Below are 16,756 nucleotides of genomic sequence, written 5' to 3' on the forward strand. Positions count from 1 at the left end.
AGAACTTCCCTTAGTCTAGCTTAATAGTTCCCTGTAAATAGTCTAGAGTAATATAGGATTATTTAGTGTAGATAGCCTCTACTCATTGGGAGCTGTCAGCCCCTCACCAAGACTAGGTTGAGCCCCCAGCTCTACAGGGCTTCAAGAGGTGCACTACTTGCCCAGCAATCATCCTAGAGACCTATGCCTACATCCTGCTACTTTTACGTCTGGGTAATCCAGGGCCCAGTCAGTTGTGACTTCACTCTTGTGCTAGAAGGGAGAAATTCTTGAGGCTCCAGGCTCATCTGGCTCCTCAGTGCTTGTAGCATGAGACTCAACATGCCCTTTGAGTGTACCGAGACCAGCTCTGTGCTGAGGTCCTCTGATGTGGGAGCAAAGACTCATTTTGCTGCTCTGACATCAGCATTGCCTTCTGTCACAGGCTCAAGACTAGAATCTCTTTGGGGTCCTAACCTAGAGCAAATTCCTCACTCAACACTGTGAATACCAGCTAAAAATAAAGTAGTACTGAAGACCACACCTGCACCATCTATAAAGGCCTCAATAGTCTTGGTGATGATGCAGGAAATGCTCACTGTGGCACTACTCTTCACTTAGCACCATTGCCCCGACTCCAATGCTAGACATGTCTTCCAGTGCCAATTGTCTTGGCACTAAAAACCTCTGTAGACAGACATCAAGGTAAAAAAAGAGGCTATATATATATACAAATAAAATGAAAAATGGCCTTTTATCAAGACCTGGTAGTTGAAAACATCCAATAAAATGGTATTAGCTTTCCCTTTGAGATGGTAGCAGGAACATTATTTCATGTATACCCATTTGTCAAGCTTTTTCGTCTTTTACACACATACACACAAAGAAAACAAGAAAAAGCCTGAAAAATGGATGTACATGAAATAATGTTCCTGCTACCATCTCAAAGGGGAAACTGAAAGCATCAAACAGAATGATATTAACTACCAGGTTTTGAAAAAAGATCTCTAGCATTGTATGTCCTTACCTTTTTGCTGTTGCCAGCAACAGATGTTTATTTGTTAGCAGTTTGTATCCTTGATTCATGATATGTTTTTCAAACAATAACAAACTCCTAATTTCCACTGTCTCTCCTGATAACCTTGAGCCTCTTTTTATCTGAAAAACTAAGTGACTGTGTCCATTTTATTTTATATCCTGTTTACTGTGATTGGTCTAAGCTTAGGTTTGAAATACTCAAACTTCCTGGAGCCACAGGTTTGAATCCAAGCAGATTCTCCTTTCCAAAACTGAATTTCAGTGTTGTTGCTCATTCCGTAAAAGTCAGATAAAACGATGGGCTGTGCATCATACCCTTAAGGTCAAGAAAGCCATATTTTCTTAGATCAAGGCAGGGAGGGGTGGTGATGAGAGGAGGGAAAGTGAGCTCAAAAGTCCAGAGGCCCTCACAAACAATGGTCTGTCAGCAGCAACCTCTCTTTTATTTTAAGTTGGGAGCTCCAACTTGAGCATAGCCACAGATTTCAACTGCAGCAGTATGGCATGAGGAGGTCCCAGGCCATCTAGTACTTCATAAGTTTAAACCAACCCAGAAATTCCGTAGGCAGTCAGATCACAAAGCACTCATTGTAGTGAGAAATTTTGCCTCGGTTGTTCGAATCACCTTAAATGAAGGTTTGAAGAAAACCGTGTGAGGGGGTTTAAAAATCGGAAAAATTATAATTTGTGCAATTGGATATAAAAAGGGTGGTGGTAGCGTCAGGACCCTTTGGGATGCTTAGACTAGTAATTAGATAGAAATTAATAGTAGTTTAAATTAGAAGATCCAGTAACGGTGGCTATAGGGTTCTGGGCAGGATCCCGTGGGAGGCTAATATAAGAGGGAAAGGCATCCAGGAGAGCTGGCTGTATTTTAAAGAAGTCTTATCGAGGGTGCAGGAAAAAACCATCCTGATGTGCAGAACAAATAGCAAATATGGCAAGCAACCAGCTTGGCTTAACAAAGAAATCTTCGGTAAGCTTAAACACAAAAAGGAAGCATACAAGAAGTGGAAACTTAGACAGATGACTAGGGAGGAGTATAAAAATAGTGCTCGAGCATACAGGGTTCTAATCAGGAAGGCAAAGCACAATTAGAGTTGCAGCTAGCAATGGATGTGAAGGGTGACAAGAAGGGTTTCTACAGGTATATTAGCAACAAGAAGAATGTCAGAGAAAGCGTGGGATCCTTACTGAATGCGGGAGGCAAACTAGTGACAGATGATGTGGAAAAAGCTGAATTACTCAATGCTTTTTTTGCCTCGCTCTTCACAGACAAGGTCAGCTCCCAGACTGCTTCACTGGGCAGCACAGTATGGGGAGGAGGTGAGCAGCCCTCTGTGGTGAAAGAACAGTTTAAGGACTATTTAGAAAAGCTGGACATACACAAGTCCATGGGCCTGGATGCAGTGCATCCGAGGGTTCTGAGGGAGTTGGCTGATGTGATTGCAGAGCCATTGGCCATTATCTTTGAAAACTCATGGTAATCAGGGGAGGTCCCGGATGATTAGAAAAAGGCAAATATAGTGCTCATCTTTAAAAAAGGGAAGAAGGAGAATCTGGGAACTATAGACCAGTCAGCCTCACCTCAGTCTTTGGAAAAATCATAAAGCAGGCCCTCAAATAATCCATTTTGAAGCACTTGGAGGAGAGGAAGGTGATCAGGAACAGTCAACAAGGATTCACCAAGGGCAAGTCATGCCTGACTAAACTAATTGCCTTCTATGATGAGATAACTGGCTATGTGGATATGGAGAAAGTGGTGGACGTGATATACCTAGACTTTAGTAAAGCTTTTGATACGGTCTCCCACAGTATTCTTGCTGGCAAGTTAAAGAAATATGGATTGGATGAATGGTCTGTAAGGTGGATAGAAAGCTGCCTAGATCATCGGGCTCAACAGGTAGTGATCAATGGCTCAATGTCCAATTGGCTGTCGGTATCAAGTGGAGTGCACCAGGGGTCAGTCCTGGGGCCAGTTTTGTTCAATATCTTTATTAATCACCTGGATGATAGGACTGATTGCACCCCAGCAAGTTTGTGGATGACACTAAACTGGGGGAAGAGGTAGATACACTGGAGGGTAGGGATAGGATACAGACGGACCTAGACAAATTGAAGGATTGGGTCAAAAGAAATCTGATGAGGTTCAACAAGGAAAAGTGCAGAATCCTGTACTTAGGATGGAAGAACCCCATGCACTGCTATAGGGTGGGGATCAACTGGCTAAGCGGCAGTTCAGCAGAAAAGACCTGTGGATTACAGTGGACAAGAAGCTGGATATGAGTCAACAGTGTTCCCTTGTTGCCAAGAAGGCTAGCAGCATATTGGGCTGCATCAGTAGGAGCATTGCCAGCAGATCGAGGACAGGGATTACTCCCCTCTATTCGGCACTGGTGAGGCCACATCTGGAGTACTGCATCCAGTTTTGGGCTCCGCACTATGGAAAGGATGTGGACAAATTGGAAAGAGTCCAGCGGAGGGCAATGAAAATGATTAGGGGGCTGACACATGACTTATGAGGAGAGCCTGAGGGAACTGGGCTAATTTAGTCTGCAGAAGAGAAGAGTGAGGGGGGATTTGATAGCAGCCTTCAACTACCTGAAGGGGGATTCCAAAGAGGATAGAATTAGGCCATTCTCAGTGGTGGCAGATGACATAATGGGGAGCAATGGTCTTAAGTTACAAGGGGGAAGTCTAGGTCAGATACTAGGAAAAACTATTTCACTAGGAGGGTGGTGAAGCACTGGAATGGGTTACCTAGGAAGGTGGTGGAATCTCCATCCTTGGAGGCCTGGCTTGACAAAGCCCTGGCTGGGATGAGCTAGTTGGTGTTGGTCCTGCTTTGAGCAGGGGGTTGGACTAGATGACCTCCTGAGGTTTCTTCCAACCCTAATCTTCTATGATTCTGTGTAATGGAAGACGCCGTTACTGGTAATGTAATGGAAAGTTCCATTTCCAGTGTCAGATTCCATTTTAAGGAACATGGGGTCCTTACCTTTGATGTAATAATACTTTCTGAGATGCAATGGTAAATTCCACTTCTCACAGGGAATTTTGATTGAAAGGTCTAGGGGTCACCCACAGGTCAGCTGAAAAACCCCATAGGAATACATAGGAGCCCATAGGAATGTATAGGGATGATGCAATCGGGAGACCGTATTGCATCATTTTTGGGTGCTCTGACTGGAGGGGGGTGGGCTCTAGGTTGGGGCTGGGGATGAGGGGTTAGGGGTGCAGGAGGGTGCTCTGGGCTAGGACTGAGGGGTTTGGAGGGCAGGAGGGGGATCAGGGCTGGGACAGGGGGTTGGGAAGTGGGAAGACGTCAGGGGTGCAGGCTCCAGGCGGCATTTACCTAAAGTAGCTTCCAGAAGCAGTTGCATGTCCCTCCTTCTCTGGCTCCTGAGTGGAGGCGTGGCCAGGAGGCTCTGTGTGCTACCCTGTCCTCAGGCGCCGCCCCTGCAGTTCCCATTGGCTGCAGTTCTCTACCAATGGGAGCTGCGGGGGCAGCACTTGGGGCTGGGGCAGTGTGCAGAGCCCTCTTGCTGCCCCTACACATAGGAGTTGGAGGGAGAACATGCCACTGCTTCTGGGAGCCACATGGTGTAATATAATTGGATAATATAATAAAAGCAATACAGTAAAAGAATGAAACAACACAGCAACTAAAAGACACAGATTAGATACACAAACTCAATACTTCCAGTAACACCATGGCATACTTGCATCAAGCTTATTCCACCTAAAAAGAGGGCTGCTGTATTCTGTACCGAAGTCATTATCTGCATACACTTAAGACATAGCCCTAAGTAAGGCAGGTATGAATCACAAAAGTGAGGTCTACATCTGTGAGTAAAGGTTGCAATGTCCTAACTGGATGAAAATTAAAGTAATCCTGACTACACCTGAAACTTGATTGTCCACCAATAATTGGGAATCTAACCAGATTCCTAATTTGTGAAAATGAAGAGCAAATGGTTGACAAAGAAGCAAATATATTCCTCACCATGGTTTCTATTTTATCTAATTTTAGCTGGATGGAGCCTCAGTCAATTTGCACATGTCCATGCACCAATCCCAGCCAGACATTGGGAAAGGTGCTTAACTGCCATCTGAGTCAAAAGCAACAGAAGCAGAAAGCTAGATTTCATCCACATACTGAGGACACAGTAGCCCAGGCTTTCTTATTAGAACCTGTAATATCATCATATGTATGTTGAACAAGGAGAGCAAGAGGAAACTCTTTTGACCTCCATATGAGAGAACTTAAAGGGAAGAGGAATCATTGCCCCACACTACTCTCTGGATCTTCTCCAAGGATAAAGAATGAAGCCACATGAGAGCAGCCCAACCCACTCCCACTCAGGTCTGTAGATATGTCAATAGTGCTTCACGATGAACATTATAAAAGGCAGCTGATAGATCTAGTAATATGATCATGGATAAGGATTCTTCATCTTCATCCCTCACTATTAGCAGATCAGTTAACAAAACAGGAGCAGTCTTTGTAGCGCACCCACATTGATAAAGGGTCTAGGAAACATGAGGCATATATATACTGTAATAGTTGTCTTACCACAACCTTTTCAGTAACCTTCACCACAAAAGGAAGAGGCGACACAGGCCAATAATTAGCCAGATTGTCAATGTCAACTGACTGTTTCTTGAGTCAGATCAATGAGGCTTTAAGAGAAGCTGGCAGCCTGTCCTCTTTAGGAGAAATGTTGACTATACATTTACAGTTGCCTCAGCATCTCACTGCTTGAATTCACTAGCTAGAAAAGTCATGAATCCAGAGCACAAGATCTGACTCAAAGTTCCCTCCACTCCTTCAGTGCTACAGTCAGCATTAGAGGAATGAAACTAAGGAAGAAATGATACAACATTTTTTGCTATCAAGACACACACATTCAGACAAGTTTGGTCTGAATTCAAGTGATTTTCATTTGCAAAATAGTTAATAATTTTCTCACAAGGGGAGGAACTCAAATCAGCCATAAAGTGGAGAGAGCCAAGATTTATCCCCAACTATCACAGAATCATAGAAATGTAGGACTGGAAGGGACCTCGAGAGGTCATCTAGTCCAGTCCCCTGTACTGATGCAGGACTAAGTATTATCTATTCCATAAGGTGTTTGCTTAACCAGTTGGTAAAAACCTCCAACGATGGAGATTCAATAGCCTCCTGTTCCAGTGGTTAACTACCTTTACGGTTAGGAAGTTTTTCCTAACATCTAACCTAAATCTCTCTTCTGTAATTTAAGCACATTACTTCTTGTCCTGTCCTCAGTGGTTAAGGAGAACAATTTGCCACCCTTCTCTTTATAATAACTTTTAATGTACTTGAAGACTGTAATCATGTCCCTGCCCTCTCAGTCATTTTGACTGTTATCATGTCCCTGCTCTCTATCGATCACCCAAAACAAATATTGAGATTTGGTGGTTACTATGCTGCAGGCAAGAAATCTCTTCTTTGTCTCCCACACAGCAGTAGTATAAGAATTTTTATGATGCAGTCAGTGCACTTCTGCCTCAGAATTCTACAACAAATTCTCTAGCTGCCTACCCTCTCACTTAATTTGTTGCAGATCATCTGTCAACCAAGGTGATCTATAAGGACAAAATCATTGAAGAGGATGCCTTGGGGTCAACTTGTTGATGAGGACAAAAAAAGTTATAAAATGACAAAATTATCATTAGTGGTCTAAGGGAGGAATGATTCTCTCTCTCCCTCAGAGCCCTTTAGATAAACTCCAGTTCCAACAGTCTCAGCAGGCCATCAAAACAGATGCCCTGCACTGATAACAGAGGCATGACCCACTCTCAGACTACCGGAGATGATGATCAGTCCGTGAATATTCAATTGCCCAACCTCAAGTCTCACCCCAGAGACTAGATTCAAAGGGTGTAACAACATCAGCCTCAATTTAACAACAAATTCTAATTCCAGTCTCATACAAAGCATTGTCGCCTTTTATTTTATTTAAGAGGGTGGGGTTCAGATTTGGTTGCTACAGTTTTAAGCTTAACAGAGTGAAAGTTACTTTGGCCACTTGCTTTAGGAACACATAAATACCAAGGGTAGTGACCACACTTACATTTACAAGTACAAAGTTTATTTGTTTTACAAGTTTTATTAAAGTTACAATTAAAGTTATGATTACCCAAGCATACAGAAATTTTATACAGACCTATGCACAAGTTACTCTTGCATTTTTAACAGTAGTGTTGGGTTAGATGGGTTTTTTTATGGGTTGATCATTAATAAAAGGATGGTTACTGCTGGAGTTTTCCATAGGGAGCTCAGTGTTTTCAGTTTAGGCACCTTTTTTTATAATGTATTTTTGACTATATTTTATTAGTATTTACGCACATTGTGCACCGTGTGGTCAGGGCATGTATTAGAAAAATGTCAGCAAAAAACAACCAGACAGGAAACCGTGAAGCTCAGATCCTTCTCTTGGTAGAGCTCCACTATTTTAGGGGCTTCTTTCACAAGCTTCATGGACAAACTAGGTCCTAGCCACCTTTCTAGTCTTCTCCTGCCTCTTCCAAAATTGGTAGATCAGTGCTCTCTTCATGCTTAGGCTTCCCCAGTGCTTACCAGTCACCGGACACACAGTCACCTCTGCTGTGAGCTATCCCATTATCTGCCCTCATTTGCAGAAATGCCTAGCATCTTAGCAGAAGGTCTCCATCCCTACCACACATGTTAGAAAAGCTCTTCAAAGTGAGATTTTTTTTTTAAATGTGAACACCTGTTAATCTGTAGACAAGGTTAAACTACTCAAAAAACTATGCTGGTTGAAGGTTCAGTCTCTGATGAATGCTTAAGTTATTACAAAGACCTGTGCAAGGCAAAACTGCCTCAACTGCCTATAATTATGAAAGCAAAACTCTTCCGCGGGAGAATAGAGAAGATCAAAGAAGTTGGAAGAATATGTGTTCTGTAGCTAATAATGAGTTTTGTATTCTCTCAAGGGTGAATAAAGAAGACAATATATATTTTTTAAAAGCTGTTACAATGTTTTCAGTTTATACCTAATCCTAATGTTTCAGTGATCAAATGCTTTATCAAGCAAAAAGGTTTTAGTTTATTACTTAAAAAAAGCTCCTCAGCTTGAATCAGTTTAATCTCGAAAGGAAGGAGTGCCAGACGCATAGGGCAAGAACAGTAAAAGCTCCAGCCCAGCAGTCTTCCTCTTATCTTCACTGGTAAGAGGAAATGAATGAGTCAGCATATCACAGAGAGAAATGGGAGTTTATTGCACCAATAGTTCTGAAACATATAAAAGCCCAAGAAAGTTTCTGGGTTTTTAAATTATCAGAAAAACTTTTAACATTAATACAGGATTTAACTGTAACCAATGAAGGGATTTCAAAGTTAGAGGAGTAATAAGTCAGTGCCTCTTTGTACCAGTCACCATTTTGGATTCAGATTTCTGAGCTAAGAATAATAGTACCTAGCTCTTAAATAGTGTTTTTCATCAGTAGATCTCACAGCACTTCACAAAAGAGGTAAGTATTAGTCCCCATTTGACAACTGGGGAAACAGACAGAAGGGGGAATGATTAACTAAAGCCTGTTGCTGGTAAAATGGTCTGGGAGCCATAAACAGGCAACCAAACAATCTAGAGGAACAAAAGCATAGATAAAGTGTTTGCATATATGCTATCTTTGATTGATAAGATGGCAATGTTCTTCCACTGATAAAAGGCATGTTTGCTAAGTGTTCAGTGTCTTTCTTAAATGACGACAAACAGTCAGAGATAATTCAATACTGAGGACATGTGCAAAAACCCCCAATAATAATTTTAAAAAAAATCATCCAGTGGCATGTTCACTGTTTGGGATAGAACAGATGTCTGTGTAGACTGATGATGAGCAAGGTCTAAAGGTTCGGAGGCTCAGCTGAAGTTTGGATAAGAAGCCCAAAGTTCAGATGTTAGTTAATTCGAATTGTCTCAACCTTTCGTCTGAAAATTGAGCTGGAAATCTCACAAAATCAGATTTTGTTTCAGGTTTCCTAGTGTTACTAGGTTTCAAACAAGCTGGAAATCCCCAAAAAACAAGCCTCTCTTGAATCTTTCAGTATTTCCACTTTTGGTTGCAGCTGAAATCAGGAAGGACAAAAGTATGTGGAAATTAAAAGTTGATCACAAAATTAATTGAATGGGCTCAGTTCTCAACAACAGATTGAGTTTGGTTTGGTTCCACTTTGGGGAAGAAAGCTCTGGCTAGACCATCCCTAATTAAAAGTGTCATACATTGTGTTGTCCAGATACAATATTTTGCCCCGAATAGTAAGGAATAAATTGTGACTTAAAGCCAAAGCACAGATATATGACTCCAAGTGCAAGCTCCTCAGGGCATTTTGTCTTAGGCACAAAGAATGTACTTGGAGAGATGGACTATTACTACTCATTATAATATAATAACACTTAGATCTTTTCCATCTCTAACTTCTTATTCTCACTAGCAATCTTTAGCTGGGAAAAAAATGAAAATCATTGCTTAGATTTAAAAAGTGGATAGTTGATGCTGTGGGTGGGAGGGAAAATAGCATAGATTTCTTTGATGGCATAGCTGTTAGAAGCAGGCACTTTGGTTCCTGTAGCTTTCAATGTGCTCTGGATTGATTAGAGCAGTTTGGCCCTAATGCTTATAACAGAACTCATATGAATCATTTTTAAAGAGCTCTGACATGCTGTGTATTTGAAGTGAGATTCTCTAGACTCCATTATTAGAAAACTAGGCCTAGGTGTTCTAGGGTGCATGTGTCTTGGTTTACAAAGCAGGACCTGCATCATGGAAAAAGGTATTAGTCATTGAAGAACAGTTTTAAACTGCATGAAGGGGAATTTGTTACCTATAAGAATTGTGTGTTTCAGATCTCATTTTGTTTTACCCTTTTGTCCAAGATTTTGGTAGTAATCACAGTAGTTTACACTGTGATTGTGTTGACATCGTGCTGTTTGAGCACGGTCTCCTGTCAATTTCACTGACATCACACAGAGCAGTTGCATTCCCTTACCCTAATGAAAATATATGGGTCTACAGTTTCTGCAGTGCATATTACTAGAGAAGTATAGATAGTAAGGCTGCTACTGCTACAGGCTGAGAGAGAATGCTGCGTCCTCTCTGCTTCATTCATTGCTGCTTCCTCTTGACTTTCACTCTCACTGGTAAAGTTGATTGTGAAAAGCATGGATCCATTAAGAGATCATTCCCAATATAGTATGGCAGCTAGCCTTCAATAAACATGTCTGCAGAACCATTTTATAATAGCAAGCCCTGACCATGCATGCAGCAGCAGCAGCTAATTCTCATTCAAATGAAACAATGGGAATGAGAATCTTGGCTGCTTTGTTAGGAGTAGAATCACTCAAGCAAGGCATTCAGCGTTGGTCCAAAATGAGCTGTCTCAGATGTAGTGGCTTGTTTGAGCTGGTAAACGACGACCACCTGCTATTCTTGCAACTGCAAGCAAAGAAGAAGGAGCACTTTATTATCGTAACTAGCGTTCAGACTGAGTTGCATATCCCAGTGGATATTTATCAGTAAATTTAAAGCTGTAAGGATATCAAGACTGTAACATTTTAAAGCCCTTTTCACAAAATATTAGGTCAAACTGAACCTTAATCTTTAAGAAGAAGACAATGTCATTGTCCTGGGGGAATTTAAAATTGGGAGTAAATTGTAACTGACTTTTAAAGTAGGCAATAGAACTGTAAGCTTTATCCATGAACAAAATAATTGGCATTTTATGGGAGTATTTCCCATGAATTATTTGCAAACATAAATTTGCAGAATTTCTGTGAAACGATTTCCTAGAGTTGGTCAAAGCTCTTTTCCACTAACTAACTAATAATCTTTTAATAGGGATTGGCAAATGTGTGTGTAACTGTAAAATAGGACATGGTATGTTGTAAAGGGACTGCAAAGTTAGCACATGACCAAGATCATTAAAAAAAACACTAAAAAAAATGCAAGCCCATAATTAGATTACAAGTTATTGCTACCCATTCAGGTATAAGTAGAAGTTTACATGCTTAGGGCCATATCTTACGATTTTATGCAGTTCTCTTATTAACTTCATTGAGAATTCCACCATGGAAGAAAGGTGGAATATGGCTGTCTCAGAAATGAACAGCTATTCCCCATGTATCTTCTTTCTTATTCATAAAATTTTAGTTCTCCAAACACCTGCCTAATTGGTTAGTGCTTCTCTGCTGTCTGATCTTCTTATATACCTTCTTAAAAACACATACACAAACGTGACTAAAATAGTATCTATATTTTCTCCAGTGCCTAAAGAATAGGCAGCCAGTTCATCACTGTGTTACTCCAAATTTACATCAGTCTTCATGGACTTCACTGGAATTACAACAGTGTAAAACTGGAGTAACAGCACTGGTTACCCTGGCAGAAGTTTCCTAAATGTAATGATGATTTTGAATAGAATGGTTGAGCATTTGCTAGACAGACAAGATATTTAGTTACATAATTATGTATTTAAGCTTGTACCTTCACAAACCTCAAGGCACTTTACAGAAATGCAGAATGTGCAACTATATGGGGCTCACTTTGCCTCCTTTGAAACACAGCCACCGCTGGGGTGAAATGAAGTGGCTGCATAACTGCACACTACAACACTACGCAGGAATTTCAGACAAGGGACCTGATTCTCATTTACACTAAGGCCCACTAAGTGTAAAGTTCCTGAAAATGCATAGAAATGGACACCCTCTTTCAGTGCCTTTTATACTGCCAGAGTGATATAAAGGGACATTGGAGTACATGAGAATCAGACCCAGGAAGTTTAGAACACTGCACCCCCTTAAACTTTAAATTAGTTGAGCAGAATATAATTACGCAGGAATAAGATGGCCATGACAGTAGCGTTAGCTATATTTTTGTCTCCTTTTTTCTATGTGTCAAAGTCAAAAATGTAAACCCAAGAAAGAGATGACCTGGAACAGAGAAGGGACGATGGAGGGATTTAGAGTGCTTTGTGTATGTGTATCATCAGCCACCTTCTGATCAAATATTTTTTATCAGGGGTGTCGGTAGAGTGAGTTTTGGGGGTTAAAGTCCTGAACACTGCAGTGGATAGCTCTTTACTTCCTCCTGAAAGTACTGAGACACTAAATATTCTGAGATGTGTCCCTGCAAGATGCTGAAACTCCCTAAGAAGGGCTATACTCAGATACTGACAACCTTCAGAAAACATTCCCACCACTCCCAATTACATGAAAATTTCTCAATTTAAAGTAAAAACGACATGATTTTCCACTCTCCTTGCACATTGTAGTCTTTGACACCTGTATAAAGTGGATTGAAAACACTACTAAATCAGAACCCACTTCAGAGAAAGTAGAGGGGCTGGTGAATGTCTAAGCTATGGAGACTCTACTCGCATAGCTACGTCAGCATAGCTATCAGGGCACAATCCTGATATGTAGACACAGTCGACACTAACAGGAAGTATTTCTTCATTGTTGTAGGAAAACCCACATCATTGAATGACGGTAGCTATATTGATGGAAACATTTGTCCGTTAACAGAGCTGCATCTACACTGGGGTTAGGTCTGCATAGCTAAGTCAGTTAGGCATGTGGATTTTTCACACCGCTGACTGATGTAGCTTTTTTGACCTAACTTTTAAGCGTAGACCAAGCCCAGTCTTTTGCAAGAGTCAGAAGTGTATTGTAGCTACTAGTGTTGTCTGGTGATTGATCAGTGAGCTCAGGAGCAGACATTCTGTATTTATTGTTTTAGGGGCCAGCAGGGAAGGGAGAACCTCTTAGCAGTTCCCACAATGTTCTCTGGGAAATCTTTAGCATGGGTGGGCGGAAGAGCTATGCCACAATCCTCAGACGGCTGCATTGGAACTGGGGTTCAACTCACCTCTGAATGCCACAAAATTAGTAACTTCCAAGGGCTGAAGTCCATGCCCACTCCTAATTTGTGTGCCAACCATAGGCACCGACTCCTTGGGTGCTCCACGGCTGGAGCACCCATGGAAAAAAATTGTGCGTGCTGAGCATTCTCCAGCAGTGCCCACCTATCAGTTCCTTCCCCTCCCTCCCTGCACCTTCTGCTCACTGTGGATCAGATGTTCAGCAGCGTGCAGGAAGTGCTGGGGCACAGGGGGAGAAATGGGGTGGAAAGAAGTGGGGGAGAGACAGTGGGGGGAAGGTGTGGAGTGCGGGTGGGGCCTAGGGCTGAGTGAGAGTCAAGAACCCCCCCAGGAACAGAGGATATTGGTGCCTATGGTACCAACATTCTCCACTCATTTAAACCTACTTATGTGCCCGAGTTGTTATGGTTTTAATTTACAGTCCAATAATTGTCTTCTAATAAAACGGTGGCATTAATGTACCTAGCAGACACAATGCATTGTTGGATTAATAGATTCTTATATCTCTTACAATATTTAGCAGAGAGCAAAAAATATACTGCTTTTTAATTAGGGACTACAGAGAAAGAGAGAGAATGTATTCCTTTTAAAATGGTAATGATTATTACAAGGGCTGTCAAGCGATTAAAAAAATTAATCACTATTAATCATGCAATTAAAAAAATTAATCTTGATTAATCACATAATTAATTGTGCTGTTAAACAATAATAGAATACCATTTATTTAAATATTTTTGTGTTTTCCACATTTTCAAATATATTGATTTCAATTTCAACACAGAATACAAAGTATACAGTGCTCACTTTATATTTATTTTTGCTCTGTGTTTTGCTCTGTAAAAATAAAAGAAATAGTATTTTTCCATTCACTTAATACAAGTACTATAGTGCAATCTCTTTATTATGAAATTTGAACTTACAAATGTAGAATTATATAAAAAAAAATAACTGCATTCAAATGCAAAACAATGTCAAACGTTAGAATCTACAAGTCCATTCAGTACTACTTCTTGTTCAGCCATTTGCCCAGACAAACAAGTTTGTTTACGTGTGCAGGAGACAATGCTGCCTGCTTCTTGTCACCTGAACGTCACCTGAAACATCATCTGAAAGTGAGAACAGGCATTTGCATGGCATTCGTAGCTGGCATCGCAAAATATTTACGTGTCAGATATACTAAAGATTCATATGTCCCTTTATGCTTCATCCACCATTCCAGAGGACATGCATCTATGATGATGATGGGTTCTGCTCAATAACGATCCAAAGCTATGCAGACCAACACATATTCATTTTCATCATCTGAGTCAGTTGTCACCAGCAAAAGGTTGATTTTCTTTTTTGGTGGTTTGAGTTCTGTAGTTTCTGCATCAGTTTGAGTTCTGTAGTTTCTGTAGTATTACTCTTTTAAGACTTCTGAAAGCATGCTCCACAACTCATCTCTCTCAGATATTGGAAGGCACTTCAGATTCTTAAACCTTGGGCTGAGTGCTGTAGCTATCTTTAGAAATCTTACGAGTGCCTTCTTTGCATTTTGTCAAATCTACAGTGACAGTGTTCTTAAAATGAACAATATGCTGGGTCATCATCCAAACTGCTATAACATGAAATACATGGCAGAATGGGGGTAGAACACAGAGCAGGAGACATACAATTCTCCACCAAGGAATTCAGTCACAAATTTAATTAACACATTATTTTTTAATGAGTGTCATCAACATGGAAGCATGTCCTCTGGAATGCTGGCCAAAGTTTGAAGGGGCATACAAATGTTTACCATATCTAGCAGGTAAATACCTTGTAACGCTGACTACAAAAGTGCCATGTGAATGCCTGTTCTCACTTTCAGGTGACATTGTAAATAAGAAGCAGGCAGCATTATCTCCCGTAAATGTAAACAAACTTGTTTGTCTTAGCAATTGGCTGAACAAGAAGTAGGACTGAGTGGACATGTAGGCTCTAAAGTTTTACTTCTTTTTGGTTTTGACAGCAGTTATGTAACAAAAAAAATCTACATTTTTAAGTTGCACTTTCAGGATAATGAGACTGTACTTGTATGAGGTGAATTGAAAAATACTATTCCTTTCGTTTATCACTTTTACAGTGCAAATATTTGTAATAAAAATAATATAAAGTGAGCACTGTACACTTTGTATTCTGAATTATAATAGAAATCAATATATTTGAAAATGTAAAAAAACACCTAAACTATTTAATAAATTTCAATAGGTATTCTATTGTTTAACTGTGATAAATCATGATTAATATTTTTAACTGTGATTAATTTTTTTGAGTTAATCGGGTGAGTTAACTGCAATTAATCAATAGCCCTAGTTATTACTCATATCATTTATAGTGATGGGAAATCTCAGAAGCATTTAGAGATTTACTTTGGAGAATTCTATGTGTCACCCTTCTGCCCCTCTGAGTTGGCAGCAACAAGGGCCGAGTTCAGTATCAATAATCCAATGCCAAACCAGCTCGAGCCCCCACCCCGTGACCTGGGAAAATCTTACACACACCACTAGGAGCCTCAAAGAGGCAATGCTTCCTCTCTCGCAAGCACAGAGTCTTGGTGTAGCAGAAAAGGTTTAATTACATGAGATAAACAACAAACACTAAATTGGGAAAACACCTTAACTAGAGTTCCTAGACCAAACTGTGAGCAAAGACCTACCCCAGGAAATTGGGCTGTGTCCTTTTTCCTGGGCTTTTGAGTCCAGCAACCCCCAAATCACCCACAGTCCCAAAAGTCCCACAATCCAAAAGTCTCTGTCCTGGGTCAGTGCAGCCCCAAAGTTCGAGAGTCTATCTGCAGAGGTCCCTCCCCCCAGCCTGGGTAGAAAGGGGCACCTTACGTGGTCCGGGGCCAACTGCCCTGCCTCTCCGTGGGTTCTGCTTCCGCCTTCTCCACGAACTGCTCTGCTTTACCAGCCGCTCCACTCTGCTCCTCCAGCCATCCTCACAAACTGTTCTGCTCCACCAGCTGCTCTGCTCCACCAGCTGTCCTGTGAGCTGCTCCAGTTGTCCCTGCAAACTGCTTGGCTCCGCTCGCTCTGTGGGCTGCTCCACCTGTCCCACAGCTACTCCACTCTGCCAGCCGCTCTGCTCCACCAGCTGTCCCGAGATCCACTCCAGCCATCCCCACAAACTGCTCCACTCCGCCAGCTGCTCTGTTCCACAGTATAGTTTCAGGCTCCCCCACTAATTAGCACAGTACTCTCAGTTCAGTAATTTCAGCTCTTTAGTGATTTCAACTCTTAGTGATCTCAGCTCTTAGTAGGTGAGCCCCAGTGCTAGTGCACCATTAGCACAAAGTGAGTTCAGCTCAGTAACCTGTATCTGGATTCTTAAGGGAATAAAAAAATCAACTCTGACATTCCACAGTGGAGAGAGGAGGGGGTGGAACTGGTGCTTCTGGCTCTACAAGGAGACTGTACCACCAGACACAGATACCTGTCCCCAGCCTCTCTCAATTCACTGGGTTTTGGAACCCATGTCCCTTGTCTAGCAAGTACCACCCAACTGAGGGTGAGTCATTTGTCACAAAGCAGTCCCACAGCTCGGCAGTCTGGGATAGGGTAGGCGTGCCTATGCAAATACACTCTCTGAAATTCTTTCCACCAGATGTCAGGGTAGAGCTTATCCTGACTGCTTACATATGTATATCTGAAAGTACCTAATACCTTTTGTGGTTTCTTTCCCATGTCTCTATTGCTTCATTTTTCTCTCTCCCTCTTTTCTACCCATTGAGATCCTCTTATCTCCCCTGAAACTCTAACCCACTTCCCCTCTACCTCATCAGACCTCTGGACC

General features: G+C 41.4%; 1 long non-coding RNA gene across 1 annotated transcript in view; it reads right to left on the reverse strand.

Moving 5' to 3' along the window:
* Positions 1-16,524, reverse strand: part of LOC127044393 (uncharacterized) — a 35,883-nt gene extending 19,359 nt beyond the window's left edge. The window contains exon 1 of the long non-coding RNA XR_007772479.1: positions 15,799-16,524. This is a non-coding gene — a long non-coding RNA (uncharacterized LOC127044393). The remainder of the gene's footprint in view (positions 1-15,798) is intronic.
* Positions 16,525-16,756: the final 232 nt, after the last annotated feature.

This window comes from Gopherus flavomarginatus, chromosome 2 (assembly GCF_025201925.1).
Source record: "Gopherus flavomarginatus isolate rGopFla2 chromosome 2, rGopFla2.mat.asm, whole genome shotgun sequence".
NCBI classification, from domain to species: domain Eukaryota; kingdom Metazoa; phylum Chordata; order Testudines; family Testudinidae; genus Gopherus; species Gopherus flavomarginatus.